The sequence below is a fragment of the Balaenoptera acutorostrata genome, chromosome 8 (genome assembly GCF_949987535.1).
Source record: "Balaenoptera acutorostrata chromosome 8, mBalAcu1.1, whole genome shotgun sequence".
NCBI classification, from domain to species: domain Eukaryota; kingdom Metazoa; phylum Chordata; class Mammalia; order Artiodactyla; family Balaenopteridae; genus Balaenoptera; species Balaenoptera acutorostrata.
The window spans coordinates 7942026-7965640 of record NC_080071.1 but is presented as its reverse complement, the minus strand read 5'-3'; positions in this window follow the sequence as shown (position 1 = coordinate 7965640).

Sequence of the window (23615 nt, the reverse complement as noted above, 5' to 3'; positions counted from 1 at the left end):
TGTTGTTTTCTTTAAGGGATCATTGTGGTCCAGATGCAAGGTTAAAATAAACAAATGGTCAAGGTTGAAGAGAAAAAGAGACTAAGAGATTTGGTGTATAAGTGATATTGTTTTCTTTTATGAAATTTCCTTAATTCTGAGGCAAACACCTAGTTAATCTGATCAATTCAGCAAGAGAAAAAAAAAAAGAAAAAGAAAGAAGAGAAAACCTTGGTTATTTCCTTTCATATTTGACATGACTGCTGATCTGAAACTTTTATGCTCCCATAGTTGTATTAATGTTGTATAGACATGGTCTAAATGTTCATTTTTTTTCTCCAAGACTCATTAAAATATGGAGAGGAGAAAGGGAGAGTCACAGAATAACTTCAAAAGTATTTTGGTAGTCCTCATTAAAAAGAGTTTAAGTACCTTGGATTTTATTTTATTACATGGTAATAAAATCTGGCCAGAGGAGAGATGTTCAATCTGGAACTCAAAGACCAAATATAAGTGCCGCTAAGTCATAGCCACTGATCTTTTGACCAAGTAGACTTGAAGCTGAGGAAAGCTGTGGCCCCAGAAAAACCATCTGCGCTATTTAAGCTACTACCTTTCTTTAAAATGATCTCTGCCTTACCAGCTGAAGTTCCTTTTACACTCATTATTATGGAAAGAAAAATACTTCTGACAGAGTGCGAACCTCTTAACAAATATTATCAGATAAACAAATAAATCAAATAATAAAGTATGCCTACTAATCTAGTTCTGTTCTGAAAAATGAAAGAAATTAAAAAAAAAAAGACAAACACAACGTATACCAGAAAACTGAGAGAAAGAGGAAAAAAATAAGGAAAAGTAACTGCTTGTAGAGACATTATGCTGCCTTTCACGCTGTCATTTCATTCCTTTCCGAAGGCCTGGGACTTATTTTCCCTGCTGAAATAGTCTCTCGGATCTCTAATATCAAGGGCAAACTTGTATTGCTTGACGGCATTCCACACTTGTCTGTTGGGAAGATTTAAACCACCTGATTCTCTCTTCTGCTCCTGGTCTATTGCTGACCTGCATGGCAGGCCTAACCGTGCAGCTCCTCCAGGAGACTGTGTATGATCAATCCCAGCGCCCCGGTGCGCTAGCCTGAGTTCACCTTCAGACCCCTCCAGAGTGATGAATCCCACTGGAATTCCTAGCAAAGCTTTGCATTCCTTGCTAAGAAGAGCAATTGCTCTCTCTGGAAAACTTGCAAATGCTCCCTGCACTAACAAGGGACCTGGGGCTTGCTTGAGGAAGGCAGACAGACACCAAGCTCTGCTCCATCCCCCCCTATCTTGCTTGAGTTCCAAGAAACAACAATGAACTAGTAAGCAGGGAAAGAAATTAGAATTGTAGAAGTGCCAAAGGTATCCCTTGGAGCAGTGTGAATATTGTGTTGTCATGTGAAAGAGCCCTTGTAAGATAAAGGAACTAAGTCCAATTATTTTACTGGTTCCACGTTCATCTGAATCACTCTCTAACTTCAGACTTTCAGTGATATCATAGTGCCTGAAATAATTAATTCACCTCTTACTTCCAAAACCATGTTGGAAAATTAATTCCCAATACTAAAATGAATTTGGTAGCGGACACATTACAATTTTGTGGGTTACCTGGCAGTCATTTTGAAATGTCATCTTGGGTGAAATGTAGTCTTCCATCCTCCCTACAGATGCAGTCCATCTGATTCGTGGGCTTTCTTTCTCATTATATTAAAGAAAACATACCCCTTTTTGATGTTTTTATAAAGGAATACAAGTTATCTTTCATAAACATTTATACAGATGCAAAATAAATATTTAATTACAAAAACAACAATACTAATTTTTAACTACAAATAAGCAAGGAAAAATATTATACTTATATGAAAACCAATTAAAATTAAATCTCATAAATAAATAAGTTGGAGGTAAACTTTGCTGTTATTGCATGGTTGTTATTGTGGTTTATCATGGAAGGTACCTACATAATAATTTAATCTCAGCTTTAGGGCAGCCTGGACTGCAGTGAATTGCTTTAACCAGTGAATAAACCCCTGGATTTGTATACCGAAATCTAAGAATGACCATTTAGACACCATCAACATCTCGGTCTATAATTAGCAGTCTGTCAGATAACTAAGGAAACCAACTGAGACGTAAAAACAATTACAACAGTTGAAATACTAGGTGTAATCAAATAAAAGTATTTTTTCCAGCACTTTAAGATTTTTTTTTTAAACTAACAAGCAAGACTTTAGAATGCACAGACTCAGAAGGAACCCACATTCCCTTTGATGGGATCTCATTTGGGCTACTTCAGTCCCAAGAAGAGACTATTTATGTGAATACTGCAGTAGAGAAAAAAAAAAGCCGGACACAGCTGGCTACCCTTTCCTTTGGCAAAGAACAGCAATGGCCTTACCATCCTTCTGTTTATGGCAACCCAAACTACTTTATTTGAAAAGTCACTCATTTCTATGATTGCAGTGGACATGTTTTCATCAACAGAGCAGTTCAGGAGGAAAAAATTATTTTATTAGCTAATTTTCCTCTCATGAATTAGGGATTTTTCTCTGGACAGAGAGGAACTTCAAACCCCTCCAGAAATGGAAGCATGCCCATGGATTGACTACTACAGATCAAGTTTCCAGTGGGCTAATAACCTGCTCCAGTGAAAACATATTTTTAATTTGCTTTTAGGGTTATTTATTTTTTTATTATTACGCTAAGGGTTTATAATTTAATGTCAAACATAATTTTGCACGAATTATGTGACTGTACTATGATGCAGTAGATAAGCTCTGTGTGCCTGGCTGGCATGGTCTCAAACGATGTTTTTGAGAAAATGGATCACCGTTTGGCAGGTTGCCATTCCATAAACTGCTCGATAGAACTTAGAAAGGAAAAAGTTGCAAAGAATTTTCATGTTTTACAAAAAAATATTTCTAGTAATATTAGAAGCAGAAAAAAATAATTACTCTTTTATTGCTGTCTACTAGATGTCACATAAATTTTATGAAGCTAATTAAGAAATTAAAAGGCTTCCAATTAAAAATTGCAAAGTCATATTTATTGTAAATTGTCAACCAGCCAAGTGGAATCATAGTTTTTAAATGAGAATATCTGTTTAAAAATACAGTAGTCATCATAGTGTCTCCAATCTTTATGATCAGATTGGTAAACATTTAGGAATATCGACAATGTGCCAAGCTTTATGCTGGGAATGGGAGATACATAAATAAAAACTGTACTGCCACAGCTCTCAAGAAGTTCACTGTCTAGTGGAGGAGACAAGCAGAGATGTCCTGCCAGTGTAATGCAGTAAGGGCTGTAATACAGTTATGCAGAGGGTTCTCTGGAGCACAGATAAGGAGCATCTGGGCAAGATTTGCGGATGGGGTGAAAGGTCAGGAAATGTCCACAAGACGTGACTGAAGAACAGATTTAGTGTTCCAAGTTGGAAGACAAAGAACCAAGAGAATTAACTTGTGAAATAAATATTTGCTTACATATCTGTCCACAAGTTTAAATAAATGTAAATATAACATTTGTATGTCATTAACATTGGTATGTCATTTCACATGCATCAGCTATTCTGATCCTCACACTGACCCTATGAGTTTAAGGATTGAGGGTAGAAGTATCTTCACTCTACAGTTAAGGAAAATAAAGCCTAGAACAGTTACGTGACCAGCCCAAGGTCGCTGGGGTAAAAAAATGCATTTTAAAAAAGCCAGGAGCAAACCACAGGACTCCTGACTTCCAGACCAACTGTCACTCTGGTGTTCTCCACTCTGCCATTATCCTGCTCATTTACCATATCATCACGAACAAAACAGCAATTATTGAACCTTTAGGCATAGAATGTGTAATTAAAGAATAATGTGAAATGTCATTTTTGACCTTTCCAATTAAAAAAAAACTTCATCAAATTAACATAATCAGTAAGAATCCCACATATATTTTAAATGTCATCCATTTATCAACCACAATTCTAAATCAAATCATACAGAACATGAAATCAAAATTTTTCTGTGTTTCCACACTATCAAATACAAATATTTTGGCAAATAAGTAAGTAGAGTCTGAAGAGTTAAATCATTCCACTAGGCAGTGGGCCTACTGGACATAGTAGCCATGAAAGTTAGTCAACCAATTATAGGAAAATTGCTACGATGTTGATTGGGTTGCTGGGTCATTGATCTGATTTTGTCATTATGGTAAGTGAAATAACTGAATTGTGAAACTTTCATGAATCTTTTTTTTTTTTTTGTAAATTTGATTGTCTTTGTAGACCATCTTCAGTAGCAGACAGTTCTACTCTTGAGTTTCCACTCTTGCTTCAAAATATTTATTTCTGACAATATAAGAGATGTGAATCCTGGATTATACAAAGCAATGACCTGACCTGGAATGACATGATTAGTTGAGGTTCTTTTCTTTTATTATTGAAGAGTTTTATATCAAGCATAGGATGGTCTGAATCAATCTCTAAACCTACAGAAAAATATTCAGTGACAAAACATTCGCTTTTAAAATGTTAGAAAAAAAGAATTTTCTCTCTAGATAGAACCACAGAGTTAGTTACTGGTAGTAATGACTTTTCCTGTTAATTGTCTACTTGGATTACTCAGGTAAGCTATTGCAACTCTTCTTAATATTTTCTAGTTACCTGTATCCTTACCATGTAAAAAATCAGACTCCTCCAAAGGCTGTATGTATTAGTCATGTTAGCTTAGGCTATGCTGCAATAACAAACATGCCACAGAATCTCAGCATAATTCATAAGGGTTTAGTGATTGTTCATGCTAAGTCCTTTAGGGGTCTAGTAGCTTCCAACGGATGCCATCGGGATTCAGGATACTTCTATCTTGTAACTATGTCAACAGGGACATTCCATATTCAGGTTACTGCATCAGAGAAAGAGAGAGCTGAAGAACCACACACCAGCTCGTAAATGTTTTTAACCTCTTTACTTCCCCTCCCAGCCCACTGGCCAGAAAGAATCAGATGGGACTGGTTGACTTATAGAAGGGGAAGGGAACGTGGGAGAACACTTGAAAATTCTGTGAACAGTAAATTTCTCTGTCATACTGGGCATGGTTCTAATGGCAGTTACATTTCTAACATCCTCAAAAACTCTGATAAAGTCCCTAGCCCAAACACACCACAATATAGATTATGCATCTAGAGCTAGAATGAGTATTAAATGTCAAATAATAAAGAAGATATTATTTTTAAAACAGTAATAAGAAAAAAATTATATAATTGCTTAAAACCAATTAGGTGGAAATAAAACTGATCTTCCAGATTATATTGTTATATATTCCTTCACTAAATCTGTATAGAAATCCTGTTATTCTAGGAAAGGAAGGCTCCAAAAGACTGAAATTCAGCTGAAGTGATGATGCTGTAAGCACTGGACCTTGGATTTGAATCCAGTTTGATCTTAATCTAATATCTCTGCTTTTGCTACTTTATCATGCTGACTCCCCAAATGTAAATTCATCAGGAAAATGATCAATATCTCTAAAACTACATACAAAAAAACCCAAAAACTAAAACTACAAACAAAAAACTAAAACTACAAACAAAAAAAACCCACAAGTAGAGGGTAACTCTAACCCAAGGTTCCTGAGTGTCCTGAGAGCAATAAGATCAAAGCTAGGTTCAAAAGTAATAAATTAGCCTGCTAATTCAAGAAAGCTAAATGAAGAATGGGAGCTTACTTATAGTGCTAAGTAGAAGAGAGCGTAAAAGTAGCCTATGAAAAATGAGGAGAAGGAGTTAAGACTTGACACCTGTAACACAAAGAATCTGGTGCATTGATTAAGAACAGGTTCTGGCATCAGACTGGCCTGGGATGGTTCCTGATTTGCTTAACCTTTCCACTCTTCAATTTCCTTTTTCTATAAAATGGGCATAAGTCCTACCTTGTTAGATTATTACAAAGATTATATTAGAGGAATTTGTATTTGAAGTGTTGATCACAATGTATGACAATGTCTTTTCTTGGAAGAGGAACTGTCTTGAAGGGCCTCAAGTCACAATATTTAGTATTATGAATAATACCCTATCCAATGCGAGACTGCTTACAACAGTTTCTCATGTGATTTATGGGGCTTTTATGTGGATTTCTTGGTCATGAAGTGGGAGACATTATTATAGAATGCAATGTACCATATGAAATCTGCATGGCACTGAAAACTCATTCTAAATAATACAACTAATCTGAAACAATGCAAAGCTACCCTACAAAATACATAAGCACTCAAAAATTATTAACATAAGTTTGATAGGACTAAAACAATTTGTCTCAATTTTTCCACAATCTTAAGAAAATTTCCCATTCTATTGTCATAGGTCTTGATAACCTTGTAAATCATTAAGATGGACAAAATAACTCATTCCCTCAATAAGTGACTAAAAATATAGGTTCAAGATATTAATCCAACTCAAATCATCTGTGATTTCAATAGTTTGGTTTTACACAACACTATTCAGCACATTAAGCACACTTCTGTTCTCACAGTGTAAATAGCCAGGTACACTGATTTATATTTTCCACTTATTCAACTATCTTTTTGATATTATGTTAACATGAAAATGATACAAATGAAGTCAAAATTGGTCAAACCTCTAATAAAATCCCAGAAATATGTATCCACCCTACGTATGGACCTTTTATTTTCAGCAGGTGACTACTTAAGTATTTTTTTCCATTACTATTCAACTCAAGGAATAAGAAATTTGTGTTCACTCATTCTAGGCACTAAATGGACAGCAATGGAAACTGAAATTCACTAGTTATTCTAGGAATACAGAGCTTGGGCAGTGATGTCATGGCAATTTTCACAGTGAGCTGGGATATTGGGTTACCTCCAGGTAAACTGAAGGAACCATGCTTGATGGCACCTTCAAGACATTTAGCATTCCCTAAGTACTGACTAACCAAGAATGATTTGAAATATAAGCTGGAATGAGAAAAATACGTCAGGAATAACCCAGATAGTAGCATCAAGGCTGTGAAGAAGACCCTTTCATTACTAAGCATTAAAACTTCTTTTCGTGGGAATTTATAAAGTCAAACACCTGTTTCTAATAACTGGATATTATCTCAAGTGTCTCAAATAAGACTAGTATACATACCATTTGTCTTTTGGAAATAGTATTCAGGATAAGAAATTTTCACATTGGACACATTTAAATAGATGTTTCATGCAGTACTCAAGTAAATAAGAATTGTAAAGAGATAGTGTACTATGGGACCAAAAGTCAAGAGTCCTGGATTTCAGTTACAGCTCTAGCCATCTTATCAAAGTATTTTATTCCTCTGTACCTCAACTATATCATCTACTAGATAAGAAGTTTACACAAGATGGTCCTATGTGTCCCAAGTGAAAATATCGAACTCTCCACTTATATTCAATGCCGTTCTTAGACCAGTATATCTTTCCACCAAGAACAAAATGCTTCCCAAAATACAGTAAACACTGACCACCAAAATATAGTAAACTTTGACCACACACAGTCTATTTAAAAATCTAAAAGATGTCTATATCTTAGGAAAACAGAATTACACTATATGAATGGATGGATAATTATCTAACATCACACAATGAGAGCCAACTTGGGCATAGTATGTCTAATCATTCATGGTAAATTCAACCACCCCTTTAAACACAGGTATTCCAGATTGTCTTGACCTCACTAAATGGTAAATCTGTGTCTGAAAAAAAAAGAAACTTTGTGTGAGTCACAGGAAACCAGACTAACTTAAGACCTAACAACAATTCTAATCGTATTAGTTACTATTTCTTGAATCCTTACTAAATGTCAGGTAGTGTGTTAAGAAATCTGTAGGCATTATCATATGTAATCCTCTCAACAACTTTAGATATTAGATAATGTTATTCATATTTTATATGGAAAAAATGACTTGGCTTTTTTTCTAAGGTTGCATTATTGGTATATGTAAGAGCTAGTATTTGAACACTTTTCTGTCCAAGTCCAAAACCTATATTCCTAACTACTGCTTTATGTATAACCTTCCTGTTGGAACCATACTCTGAATCTTCTAGTGGAGTCTAGAAAGACTATTTTAGGAGCATATGGTTGGGAAGAATATGTATAATTCTGTTGCTTAGGCAAGGGTTATGTTAATAGCCATCCACCTTAAGCCAGGATTCTATTTGTCATTTTGAAAGTAAGAGTTTCGTCACTTAATAAAAAGGGACTAATTCATTAAAAGACACTAAAGTAAGATGAATAAAAGTGATATATCACTCTTCCAGAATTAATATATCTATTCCAAGGTTAGACAGATTTGCATATAGTTCAAGTTTCAGATTACTGTCATAATCTTCAACTGCCTTGAATGGAGGTAGATTTAAAACAAGAATTCTTTTTCATTAATTTTTAAAAAATGTTTATTGAGGTATAGTTAATTTATAACATTGTGTTAGTTTCAAGTGTACAGTAAAGTGATCCAGTTTATATATATATATATATATATATATATATATATTCCTTTTCAGATTCTTTTCCATCATAGGTTATTACAAGATATTGATTATAGTTCCTTGTGCTATACAGTAGGCCTTTGCTATTTACCTATTTTATATATAGTAGTGCGTATATGTTAATCCCAAACTCCTAATTTAGCTCTCTCCCCTACCCCGCTATCCTCTTTGGTAACCATAAGTTTGTTTTCTATGTCTTTCTATGTTTTGTAAAGTTCATTTGTATCACTTTTTAGATTCCACAAATAAGTGATATCATGTGATATTTGCCTTTCTCTGTATGACTTCACTTAATATGATAATCTCTAGGTCCACCCATGTTGCTGCAAATGGCATTATTTCATTCTTTTTTAAAGCTAATATTCCATTGTATATATATACATATAACACATCTTCTTTATCTATTCATCTGTCGATGGGCATTTAGGTTGCTTCTGTGTCTTGGCTATTGTAAACAGTGCTGCTCTGAACATTGGGGTGCATGTATCTTTTCGAATTAGAGTTTTTTTCGGATATATGCCCAAGAGCGGGATTGAAGGACCATATGGTAATTCTAGTTTATTTTTTTAAGGACCTTCCGTACTGTTCTCCATAGTGGCTGTATTAATTTACATTCCCATCAACAGTGCAAGAGCGTTCCCTTTTCTCCACACCCTCTCCAGCATTTATTATTTGTAGACTTTTTAATGATGTCTATTCTGATTGGTGTGAGGTGATACCTCATCATAGTTTTGATTTGCATTTCTCTAATAATTAGCGATATTGAGTAAAACAAGAATTCTGATAGATGCTTCTGCCTTTTTAAATTTTGCCAATAGAAAAACACATATCTATATTCAGCTCCAAAGTAAAACCTTTTGGAGCAAAAGTTTCTGTTTCCTAAATTTCTTTTTCACAGTATGCCCTTTACTAATTCTACTGTATAACCCACAAATCTAATTAAGACTGAGCCAGCAAGAGGACTGTGCAAATAATTTTTTATCCCAGTTTTCTCTCACAAATGTAGACACTATTTCATTTGCTATATATTCAGATAATTCTTTTCCTAAAAAAAAGTTTCAAATTCTAGAAATGTCCACAAGCTAATTATACCCAAGCTTTCCATCATCACAGGAAACACAACTGTACCTCTTGTGGCTTGTAATGGTAATGGTAGGCTTCTGCATCATTGCTTTGACAATCTGCCACTGATTCTTGTGGTCTTCATCTTGGTCTCCAAACACTTAAAAACAGCTGGCAATCTTGATGGAGAATTACTTTCTCACTTGTTGGTCCTTGAGCTTCTTAACAACTTAAACTATTGTCGTGATGATGTGGCCATGCCCTTGGACCTCAGTCTGATACATCCACCACAGTCCATGGTTAGAGCCTCTTAGTATGGTCCTGAAATATTTCTTAGAGTTCCAATCTAAAAACTTCTGAGAAGAAATTTGTTATTTAAATATATTTGCCTTCATCTAGTGTCAGATATTTATAAACAATGGGAGTTAGGAAAATTAGCACCAGCAACCAACACAATAGCAGGCATTTGATTTTTTTTAATGAGTATTCTCTTGAATCCACACTTTTGAGAATTGCCTAACTCTGTGAGAATATGTGGCACTAATATAGTTAGAGTGTTGTTATTAAATAAAATTGCATTGAAGAACATAATATGAGTAAACATGGGTGAGGGAAATAGTAAAAATGAAAAGTAAAAAGGAGATAATTGAGAAGACTGTGAAGAAAACTGGAAAAACAAGGGGAAAAAATCCCCGATTTAAACAGCACTGAAACCAAGAAGAAAGGAATGAAAAAAAGAAAACTATCATATATGGTAAATATGGTAGATTATTATATTATAGCACTCTGTTGAGTTGAATTATAGCATTATAACACCAGATAAAATGTGAGTGGACCACAGTTGCATGATTCAGAAAAAAAAAAAGGCCAAAATCATTATGTGAGTTTCAAAATATGGGGTATAACTTTATAACCTGTGGGTTGCGGGTCATTTTGGCTGGGTGAGGGGGCGTCTAACCCTATCAGAGATTGAAATAGCAAAGGTTATGAAGCAAACATTTTCAAAAAATAAAATAAAATGTCATTGTTATTTTTGGAATTCACTGTTAGATTTTTGTTGCTTTTATAAATCAGTGTTGGCCTCTGAATCTTTTTCTGTATGTCTGGAAGCGAATCCATAAAGTATTGGTCGATTTTGCTAAAATGCTGTTGGTGGTAAAGAAAGAAGATGATGTTAATGACCAAACATTATACTCTTCATAAAATATTGGGTTAACAAAGATACTGCTACATTTTCTACAAAATAGCAGATATTTCTCTTGACACCAGATTTGTGGATCCTTTTAATCTCAATTCAATGTATGAATATTTAGTCACAGAGTGCCAGTAGTGCTAATAAGAGTTGAACAACCACACTAGGCTCATCAAGTCAAGAGCTTACTCCCCTTAACGTAGCTCTAAATAAAGTCATCATTATCATTTCTAGTAAGTTGACAGACCCGTGATTATTGGTATTGAAGACCACAGGACTATTACTGTATGATTAAAAAATAAACTGTTCACATATTTTTACATTGTTATTAGGATCAAACTAATAAAAACATACCAATGAGAAGTATAAATTATTTATTTAATATTTCATGTGTCAAAAATTAGCAAAAACTGGGGAAGGGATAGTTAGGGAGTGTGTGATTGACAAGTACACACTGCTATATTTAAAATGGATAACCAACAAGGACCTACTGCATAGCACAGGGAACTCTGCTCAGTATTATGTAACAACCTAAATGGGAAAATAATTTGAAAAACAATAGATACATGTATATGTATAACTGAATCACTTTGCTGTACACCTGAAACTATCACAACATTGTTAATCAACTATACTCCAATATAAAATAAAAAGTTTAAAAAATTAGGAAAAACAAATCATTCTTTTTAGGTGCCTTTTTAGTAATACCAGGTGTGAAACCGTTGAGTTTCATACATATCTTTCCACTTTAAGCCCCAATAGCATTTATTGCTCTAGCAAAACACAATATTGAATCTTTCTTTTTCCAGAAGTAGAGTTGCTAATAAGAAGTGGTAATGCACCAAAAAAAAAATAAAAATGAGAGGGGGGGGCTACATTATCATAGACCATAGCCTGAATCCTATTAAGAAAAACTGTAAATGTATGGGTGAATAGGGAAAGTACAACAAAACTTAGGAAGGAGAAGAGCTTATAGAGAACACTATGAAGACAAGATTTCTGACAATTTTTTACAGCCATTAAACAATGAGATGACATAATCTACTAAAGCTATTCCAGCACAACAACACAAAATTTGCTTTTCCTCTTAGATGAGGAAGATGAGAAAGACACTGCTTTTTTGGGGACAGCTTTTGTAGCCTCTAATCACAGTACTGAAATGTACTGAAAGTATTTATGCCTTAAACTTAGAACAGTAATGACTAAACAAAATGGATTTTTTTCTATACAATTTATAGATCTGTCTGTTTACCTCTTGTTTGAAAATAAGCCAGAATGAAAAAGCCTTTCTCCACTTTGGTCTTGACTGCCCAAAGTTTATGGCCTCGACAAATGGAAAGTCAAAGGTGGCCAAAGATGGTAAAGCAGTCTGCCTCACAAGAAATATTAATCACACACAAAATATTAAGTTAATGTTCTCAGGCCTAGTTCTTTTCCATAAAGTATGCATACAAAAGGCTTCTGTTAAATACATTCATGGATAGTATCAGATTATTCCCTATTTTTGTTTTTTTCCTCAAGACAACTACAGGGCAGAAGACCTAAAGAGACATTTCTCCAAAGAAGACATACAGATGGCCAATAGGCACATGAAAAGATGCTCAACGTTGTTAATTATTAGAGAAATGTAAATCAAAACTACAATGAGGTACCACCTCACACCAGTTAGAATGGCCATTATTAAAAAACCCTACAAATAACAAATGCTGGAAAGGATGCAGAGAAAAGGGAACCCTCCTTGGTGGGAATGTAAGTTGGTAGAGCCACTGTGGAAGACAGTATGGAGGTTCCTCAGAAAACTAAATATAGATTTACCATGTGAACCAGCAATCCCACTTCTGGGCATATACCCAAAAAACTGTAATTCAAAAAGATACATGCACCCCTATGTTCATGGCACTATTCACAATAACCAAGACATGGAAGCAACCTAAATGTCCATCGACAGATGAATGGATAAAGAAGATGTGGTACATATATACAATGGATTACTACTCAGCCATAAGAAAGACAAAATAATGCCATTTGCAGCAACATGTATGCAACTGGAGATTATCATACTAAGTGAAATAAGTCAGACAAAGACAAATACCATATGATATCACTTATATGTGGAATCTAAAATATGAAGGAACCTATCTATGAAATAGAAACAGAAACAAGGACATAGAGAACAGACTGGTGATTGCCAAGGGGGAGGGATTTGGGGAAGAGATGGATTGGGAGGTTGGGGTTAGCAGATGTGAGCTTTTATATATAGAGTGGATAAACAACAAGGTCCTACTGTACAGCACAGAGAACTATATTCAATATCCTGTGATAAACGATAATGGAAAAGAATATTTTAAAAAGGAATGTGTATATATACACATACATATATATGTATAACTGAATCACTTTGCTGTACAGCAGTAATTAACACAACACTGTAAATCAACTATAGTATAATTTTTTTTAAAAAGACAACTATACTCACCTACCCCACCTCTTATGTCCTTGGTCCCACCCCTCTCTCATCTGCCCTTGTTTTAACATCTTCAATGACCTCTTCACCACTGGGTCCTTCCTTCTGTTTACAAACATCTTCACATGTACATTATCGTAAAAAGAAAAAAGCCTTCATTTTGCTTTTTATTATACTTTCATTCTACTTTTTGAATGAAAGTGTAAACTGTGTTCTCAAAGCAGATACAGTATCATACTGAAATAATCTAGATGTATGTTTTGCTCCTTCCAGACAGCAAGCTCCTTGAGAGCAAGGACTAGGTCCTGCTGGTCTTTGTGTCTCCAGCAGCTAGAACAGTTCCTCATTATACAGCAGGTGCCCAATAAATGGTACATGAACTAAACTGAATCTGTCACCCACTTATTTCTTATTCTGAAAATATGGCCTCTGGGGGCTTCCCTGGTGATGCAGTGGTTGGGAGTCTGCCTGCCAATGCAGGGGACACGGGTTCGAGCCCTGGTCTGGGAAGATCCTACATGCCGTGGAGCAACTAGGCCCGTGAGCCACAATAACTGAGCCTGCGCATCTGGAGCTTGTGCTCAGCAACGAGAGAGGCCGTGACGGTGGGAGGCCCGCGCACCATGATGAGGAGTGGCCCCAGCTCGCCGCAACTAGAGAGGGCCCTCGCACAGAGACAAAGACCCAACAGCCAAAAATAAATAAATAAATAAATAAATAAAATATGGCCTCTGCTCTCACAACTCTGCTGAAGGTCAACAAATCAAACAGCCATTTCTCCTCTCCTATAGGCTTCAACCTGTTGGCAACATTGAACAGTGCAAAAGCATGGACTTTGAGCTGAACAGACCTGAGCACAAACTGCAGCTCAGCTGCTTGCCAGCTGTGTAACCTTGGCCATGCTACCTTACCTCTCTGAACATCAGTTTCTTCCTTTGTAAAATTAATGTAAAAATATATCTCTATTAGGATGCTTGGGAAGATTAAATAATATTGTGTACATTCAGTTCTGATCTATTATGATACTCAGTGTGTGTTGATTCTTCTTCCCCTTCCTCTATACTGTTCATTTTCCATTTTCCACGATGCTACAGTCTATGACCGGCCTCCTTTCTCATTGCTATACTCTTTGTCACTTCTTAGCCTCTTCCATGACTGTTCTCCCATTAATGTGGATTCTAAAGATCTATCCATATTCCTTATTGTTTCATTCTTTACCTACTACACCTTAATAACCCCATCCAATCTTTGAATTATAACATTTACCTTTGAATTGCCTTTTCCTCTGCCTAGTTGACTTCAAATCTCTCTCCAGCCTCCCCGTCTCATGATCTCCCACAGCAGGCTAGCCATCTGCTGGCAGCGCATAAGCTCAAACACTGCATTTCCCATACAAAATATACCAGTCTCCACTCTTCCACAATATGCTTGTCCTCTTGTGTTTCCCACTTGGTAATGAGACCACCACTTCTAGAATCAAACAAGCCAGAAGTCTGGGTACCTTCCTTGATCACCCCCACCTCCTACAGCACAACTCTGACATCTTATCATCCCTAACTGAACACTTTAAGTAGTTCTAAATGCCTACAGTGAAGTCTCTTTTGTTTTCCTTCTTCCCGTTTGTGACTGATAGAGCCAGATGACTGACAACCTCTCTTTCACCAACTCTGATCGTCATTTTTGCTACTGCCTCGATGCTATTATTCACAGTGCCTTAATTTGGCATTCAATACTCTCCATAGCTTGGTCCTTATTTGTCATTTCAACTTATTTTCTACAACTCCCTTAGATTCATGTTATACTTTAACCACACTGAGCTAGTCTCAGCACTTCATTAATGACTTCAAATATTCCTGCCTTCCTCTTATTATTCCATGCTTTCCCAAATCTCCATCCTCCAATTCCTACCTTTTCAAATCCTAGATATCCCACCATGCCCTATATCAATGACCTCTCTCCATGAAGACTTCCTTGAGTTCCACAGTTGAGAGTTGTCTTTCCCTCTTCTAAGTGATCAAGACAGTTTAGCAGTTTCTGTCTTAGAGTACTTACTGTTGTCTTTCAAACAATGGTTATTCATGTTTTACAGCGTGCCAATCTGCACATCCTTCCCCTTTCCCAAAGTTTTTCTGGCCCCTCCCTATTACCTACCTCCTTGAAAACCTGGGTAACAACTTAAAGTGCCTTAAAAATATCCAAACAACCACGTATATTAAATAAACAATCTTAAATGTATACCCAAAAGTAATTCAGTAAACTTTCCAGGAGATAGCTGAACATTTCCAACAAAGAAAGTTATTTTTACATAGTCAAAGCTTTGCAAGGTACAATTCCAGGATCTCAGTTGTGTTCTGAGTGGTAAAGATTGCTGGAAATCTAACCACCAGATAAGTGGAGTGTTACTGTATAACCAAAGGCTTCTTGCCAAGGATATATAATTAGCAACAGAATCAACTGGCATTACTAAACTATATTTCATTTTCTTTAATCTCCTTTTCCTCTCTTTTGCTTTCCTCCTCCCTGTTTGTGACTGATAGAGCCAGATGATCAATAATCTCTCTTTCACCAACTCTGATCATCATCTTTGCTACTGCCTGGATGCTATTATTCACTTTAATACATTAATCCTTTGGTTGAAATTCGTAAACCACAATTCTTTATTAAAGGGCCATCTTGGCATCCACGTGCTGATAGCAGCTTGTCTGATGTTTCAAAAAATTAAATCTGAATGAAGCCTCTCTCTCCCCTCAAAGATTTGAACAGAAGAGAGAAAAAGTAAGATACAGAAAGGTAGATATCAGCTCATTGGCACAATCAAAGATATGGAAAGAAAAATGAATCTTTTTACATCAGTTAGAGAACCGGAAAGTTTTACCTTGTGATTACAATAGGATGCCAGCCTGTCATTTAATGACAAAGTGCTGAGAAATACTGTGGCATTTTATTGAATCTTACTCTCGTTATTATCACAATGGGAAATAGAACACACACTGTACTGGTTAGCAGACCAAACCTTTGTATGATTGCTATAACCTTTGGTGGAGCCCAGTGATTTTTGTTCCTTTTCAGAAAGACATTAAAGTGACAGTGTGGCAGACCATTTTTTCCACCACACACACTAAAAGTAGTGTGCGTGCAGCAGAACCCTGCCAAAGCACGTTGCATTCATACAAAGATCCATACAGATCTTAATCATAAAATAATCCATTCTGTACTCTGTTTTTATGACATTTATATGAATCTGGCCACAGCCTCATCAAGCAGTTCACAGAGGAAAATTGTTCTATTTATGTGGTCAAGACAGGGTGGACTTGATTTTCAAGCAAAGAGAAAAAGAAAGAAATACCCAATTTTTTGTAGTCGCAAATCTGGAACTCAATAGAACTATTTTACACCATTTTGTAACTATATTTGTAACAGAGGATCAGAAGAGATGAGATATCCTCTTTCTCTGTCCCCTGTCAGTAGTAAAGTCATATACTGATATTTCTGAAACTGAGAGACTGAGTGAAGACACCTGGAAATAGTTTTCTCCTTCTTTTCTATTTAACTGCAAAAGGCAAAGAAATGGATGTGTGGGTAAAAGTAGAAAGGAAACTTTCCAGTGTGCATCTGCTTTAATTTATTCTTGCCCCTGCATGGTAAGAACTAATAATTTTTCAATTAATTTCCTTAACTTTTGCTCCCTTTAGTCCTTCAGGTATGTCAGTGTTCACACACCCCCAAAACAGGGAGTGACTTCTGAAAATTTGTTTGGACTCATCTGCCTTTTCTTTCAGGTTTGTGATGATGATGAAAATTAATCTATGGCTTGTTAGTGTAATTGTTTTCTGGACTTTATTAGGATACATAGAAATAAAAACAACTGTTTATTTTCATTATCTCTTAGAAACCTAATTTTCTGGGTAAACTATGTGAATAAGTAATCTGTGACTAAGTAAAAATATCTCGGTATGTTGATTTAACAGTGTTTCATCCTTTCTTACCACCCTTCACTCATTTATAGGAGTTCTGGCTTCACTAGCAGTGCCCCCATATAATTTTTGTTTTGTATCGTCAGACACAGCTCTTAGATGACACACTCATTTCCTCCAAGTCAGAGTCTACACTCTGATGATCTAAATCCTACATATATGAGAGAGGTCCGAGTTCAAGTTTTCTGTCTTCTTTAAAGACACCATTACTTATCTGAGTGTGGAATAATTATAGACAAATCCAGGATCATGTATAAAATCAGACACCACATGGACCCCAGGCCCCAAATGTGAATATTTTTGTATAATTTCAAAAGAAAATAAACCTTTTCCCTTTTCCCCTTCAATTAATACACAACACCCTGCCTTTCTTTTAGAACAAAGAGGGAAAAAAGAGGAAGTGCCAATAAGTGTAAGACTTTTGAAAGAAACCGAATTAATGTGAATAATTATGTAATGATTGCTCCTAATTAAATAAGGATAATGTTCAGGGTGTTCTTTTTTTTTTTTTCTTCAGAAACCACTGGTATTTAGGAATATGCTATACCCTGCTTTCTTTCTCTAGCAACCCCTCCCCCAAATAAATGACAGCATAAATAGACACATAAACTCCACATGAATCATTAGTGTGTGAGATACTGTTACCCTGGGGCTGCTGTAACTCACATATATTCCCTTCTTTCTATTTCAAATCTTTAAAATATTTGCTTTTCAAATACTTATAAAAGCACGTATGGTTGAAATAAAAATAAAGCACATACAGATGATATTTTCAAACACAGCACTCTCATATACTAGAAAGAAAATAGGCATGTTCTGTTTCTCTGGGCCCAATATATGTTCAGGGAAAGTAAGAGCTTAAAAGTAGAGAAGACCAAGACTAGATTGTAGAACTGCTTTAAAATGTTACAAATGTCATTTTGAAAAGAACTGGCATCTTTCATACAGTCCACCTACCTAATGTTAAAGTTTATGAAAGAATATGCATTCCATTGTGAAAAGTGTGTATGGATAAAAGTGTGTGTGCTTCACATGCAATCACTATGTGAAGATGAGAGGTTTAGATAAATTTGAACCATTTTAAAATATGTTTGCTAAAAAAAAAACTTTTTATAAAAGTAGTTTGTCCTCAGAACATCTATTTATCAGTATCAATGTCAACTTAGCCAACTACAAATTAGTGAAAATAATGTCATTTAAAAGCCAACCATAAATTAGTGAAAATAATCTTCAAGGAAAAGAATGCCATAAAATTCTGAAAACCCAACACCTTAAAATCTCTCTTCTGAAGATAAGGGGCCCCTAGGAAGCACATGTGATCTCTCCCTCCCTGAGTCTTTTCCAGACTTTTAGGATGCCAGCTTTTTGTGAGAGTTAAGACAAATATTGACAACAAAGTTAGAGTTCAGCATGAAGCAAGGAGGTTGACCACATACCTGTTTTGTTTTGTTTTGTTTGTTTTTCTCACAGAACAATGAGAAAATTCTACAGGACTCCTTGAGGACAGTGAGAAAACTTGTTAAAGATTCTTCTGGTCTGACAGATACATGTCTCCCTAAACTGCACTTTCCTTAACAACACTGGGATTTAAAAGAGTGACATACTTTCCATATGAAGGATTATATGTCAATTATATCTTGTTCACCATATGAAATTGGTCATAATGAAGACAAAAGAGGGCAAAGTAGGTTTAGCATTCAAAGAGCCCCAAGACTGCATTCACAAGCCAGGTCCAGGCACTGAACACAGCGTCAAAATGTATCGGGAAGCATTTTGTCTGGCGTGAGAGAAATCACACAGTGGAGCCACGTTATAATGTACACTGAGGTAATGGAATTACAACTGTACGTGACTTAGCCAGAAAGATAAATAAATAAATGAAGAAAGATGTATTTACGTATCAAGACAATCCTGTCAGCTACTTCCAAAGAATGAGCATGAAATAAGAGACATGAAGCCACTCTTCCTTTAGCCACTCTCAGTTCTCATGTGCCTTTCATATATTAAACAGCTTCTAGCACTGAGGGTGACTCAAATAAACATTATTTTCTACAATATGGACCCTAAATACAAGCCAACTACTCACTTATATTCAAGCAAAAAAACAATATATTATCTATTCCAGTACTGGAGAAAAACCTTGCTGTTTTGGACTTACTGAGGAAATAGGATCCATTGGTCTCCAATACGGCAGCTTCCTAAGAAAGGATTCTTAAGGTAATTTTGTCTAACACAATCTTCTCCTTATATTCTCAGTTTAGAAACTAATTCATAGCTACATAAGACTCTTTATACACCTTTTTTTTTTTTTTTTACACAAACATTTAACATTGCCAATAGAACTGATCTCTGGTACCCATTAAAGAAACTATTTGGTTAAAAAAAAGGAATTTATTGAATATTTAGAGTATGCCAAGCTAGATGTTATGGGCAATAAAAGAAAACATACTACATGATATCAATTCTCAAGTAATTAAAATATTATGCATAAAAATTGCAAATACCAGACCAAGGTTTTTTTAGTATATAACAATTACAAATCTTTTTACTCTATGAATTAAATTCTAGATGAATTGAAGGGGAGATGTTATGTGTGACACAAAATAATCCAAGATGAATAGTGGTAGTGCTTGAGATGAATATTGAAAGAGGAAGCATGAATTAGAGTGAAAGAAGTTCGATTTTCTTAGTACTACAAAGTTAAATGACCAATGAGATCAAAATAGATAATCCTAGTTTAGAACAATTTTCTAGCACTCAAAGAACGATGGGGAAGAAAAAGCAGGGTAACAGATTCAAATAGAACAAATGTGTTGCCCATTATGTTTGGGGATTCAAACAGGAAATTTTGAAAATGACATTAGAATATTCTCTAGCTTTCAGAAAAATCATTGGTTTGACATACTGCATATATCACCAATGTTTCTTGAATTTTTCACCAGTGAATTGGAGACGAGTCCAGGCTACACACAAGGAAGGGAATTTTTGATCACAGTTTAAAGACTGCAATTCACCATGGAAGTATTGAAGCAGATCAAGATCATGCATTTGCATATACTATGAAAACCTTTTAAAAAGTCAAAGATCCAAACAGCATAGCCAAATACAATCACTAATTTCTGTTACATCTGAAGGAAGCTCATAAATGAATAAGACACACATACAAAACAATAGCATGATGAGACTTTTTCATTTTGACAAACGGTTTAAATCAACAAAAATTATGACCAAGCCAAGAATCTACGTAAGAATAATGGTCCTGGCACAACTGGCAACACTTCTTTCAATCTTTTTTTTAACAAACACATTTACATTCCTTATTCATATACAAAGACATGCACTGAATTTAACATTGTTACATATGTAGGCTCGACCAAGCTCTGTGAATTGTAGACATGCGAAACCTGGAAGACAGTAAAGTTCACTAACATACAGTCACCCTCAAAAGAACAGCAGAAGAAACTCTGCAAACAACAACTGAAGAAACTCCAATTGTTGTGACATGAATCCGGAAAGCAATAGGCTGTTTGTGATGTTGCAGCAAGTAGAAATGAAGGTATCTTGTTTTGATCAAAGCTACCATGATACCTAAGAAGCAAAGTGACAGACTTGCAAACAGAAGACTCTATAAACAGCAGCAAAACACCGAAGTCTAAGGAAACACGTAGTCATGCAAGGACTGATTGCTGGAGCCTATATCTCTCTTTCTGGGATTAATGCCCATAAAGATAGCAACACCATCATCAGTGTCATCCTCCAAACAAAGGACCACAATATAGAGACAACAATATTAATTATTGCCAAAATCACTTGTGCACTCAGCGATTTCAATAGGAACAATCAGTTTAAGTGGCAGTGGCAACTTCTCGACATAAAACATGCTTGCTGCAATCCAAACTAGATTTAAATGAGAGGTGAGCAACCGCTTTAGTTGTTTAATCTGGTTATATTTGAGCTAAAGTAGTTCACATTTTTAGAATGAACAAATCAAAGGCGTAATTGTTTTTGTCATCTGCACAGCAATTTTACTCCTGAATGCATTGTTTTAGGCAGGAATTAATAAAAATTGCATGCGCTTCAGGTGCTGGGTAGATCACCCTTTTCCACACAGCCCAGCCTGGAGCTGTGAATGCTCCTTTTCTTATTATCAGTTAATAATTCTCTCTCATTGAGGCAAATTAGGAACTTGACTGTGTTAGAGAGTCCAGAACACTGCTAGAGGCAAAGGGGGCTAAATGGCAGAAATTCCTCTCTGAGCAAGATGCATGAAGCACGACATTGTGTCCACCACAAAAGCCGCTCTGTATTTTTGATCCTTTCTAATTTAATTAGCCCAAGAGGTAGCGCATTAATTTGCCAAGAATTCTTCTGATGCGAAAGCTGCCCTTATTGCAGTGAAGGGAAAAAATAACCTGCGTGCTACAGTGGCATGCTAGCAATGAAAGGGGGTTATTTTTGTGTTACAAATGGCATTGCAGGGTTACAAGAGACCTTTAAACCTTTTTATCTCTGGTTAGGTCATATGTAACAGTGCAACACAAAGCGCTAATTAACCAATTCTGGTCCAGACATCTTTCAGAACACTTAAGAGAGTTACACAGTTAGAACCCAGGTCAAACTCATTCCTTTGTTTGCTTTTAAAAACTGAAAACATCTTCTGGTGTATATATTAAAAATAGAACAAAAAAATCATCAATCGGTAGTTCAGTTATTCTACAGACTCAGCACTCTTAGATATTTATTCTTGTCTTTGTCTTCTTTCTGTTTAATGATATTCTTTATGTGGGCACGCTGGAGCCTTGAAGTCCCTTAGAAGGTCTCTTGGCTCTTATGCTGTATGTGTTTGGTAAGTTCTTTCCATGTTAATCTTCTTCATCAAATACTTGGAGTCAGTTTTGAAAAACTTTGATCAGATCTACCAACACCACGTTTCTTCTTTGCCATGTGCTTCTGATATGTGCTCATGCACTGGAATGGGTCATTTACTCATTAAAGAACAAGAAACATGCATCCTACCATGATAAGTCCTCCCCAATACTTTGAACTGTTAATTAAGCCTATGTAATCACATCTCTTGTTTGCAGGACTATTTCTTTTCTAGAAGGATCCCGTTTAGAGAATTCCAACGCCCCTGTTGCTTTTCCTCATCACTTTCCATCCCTGTTGCCTGAACCTGGCTGGGTAAAGACACTCACTCTTAGAAACCAACTCAAGAAAACCCGAGAGATATTACTTTTAATTCTCCCATCCCTTTAATGAAAACCAGTAGAAGACAGTAGCTTTAAAGCAAGGCAATGATACTTCCCTCTCCCCCACCCCCGCCCCCTACTTCTGGCTAAAAATCAGTGAATTAAGGAGTGGTGGCATTTAGAGCATGTGGATATGCATAAATGGATATCCAGAGGCATCACAAGTAGCTTGTTGAGGGCAGAGTGTAAGATTTAGTAGCCAAACTGAGAAGAAGAAATTAGCTTTGTCAAGAGATAGGACTGGATGGATACAGCCCGAGGGAGTGGCCTGGGGTGAGAGGGCAGAGAGCAGAAGAGAGAGAAGAGCATCCGGAGAGAAGAGAGGGATCTTTTTCAAAAGCAATTTGTGGACAAGAGAGAGGTTAAAAAAAATGAGAAAAGGAAAAACAGTAATTGGGTGTTAACTGCAAGGGAAGGATAGGGGTTGGAGGGAGAATTGAATTAGGAGAATCTCTTAATCTAGCAACATTTTCTCATGGACAACAGCAAAAAATAATAATCTCTTAAGACAAAGCTTGTCCTTTTAAAACATATTTATTTTTTAAAGGTAACATGCTCCCAGATATTTCTGTTCCAAACTAGAAACACTTTTCAGATTGATTTATAATGTACAATTTTTTTTAAAAACTTCTTTTATTAATTAATTTTTGTTCCGAACTAGAAGTCTTTATCTTTTCTTTTTTTGTATATTCTATTTAAAACTCAGCAGCTAAATGTAAAATACTTTTCTTACATGAATTAAAAAGTTGATATATAATGCTATTAATATCACATATGAACAAGATAGCTGAGAATGTGCTTTTATAGATATATGTTAAACTGTTCTGAATTTTTCCAGGTTGTCCAAAAGATTCGAAAGGGTAAAAAGATTTTTTAATACACAGTAAATACTTCTGAAATAGTAAATTAAAATGAAAAACAGATGACACATTTATTCAGCTTTTGGCTTCTGTAACATCAAACACATTTTCTTCAAATGGTTTCATCAGTGAACCAGTAACCTCTTAAATTGATTGACTCAAACATGTCACTTATTTGATGATTGGAGGCTTATAAAATAGTCCCTAGTTGTTTTCATCTGTCAATGTGTTACATATCTCTCACAATAGATTAAAAGGTAGCATTTATTCCCACGCTTACGCTACAATTTTAGGTT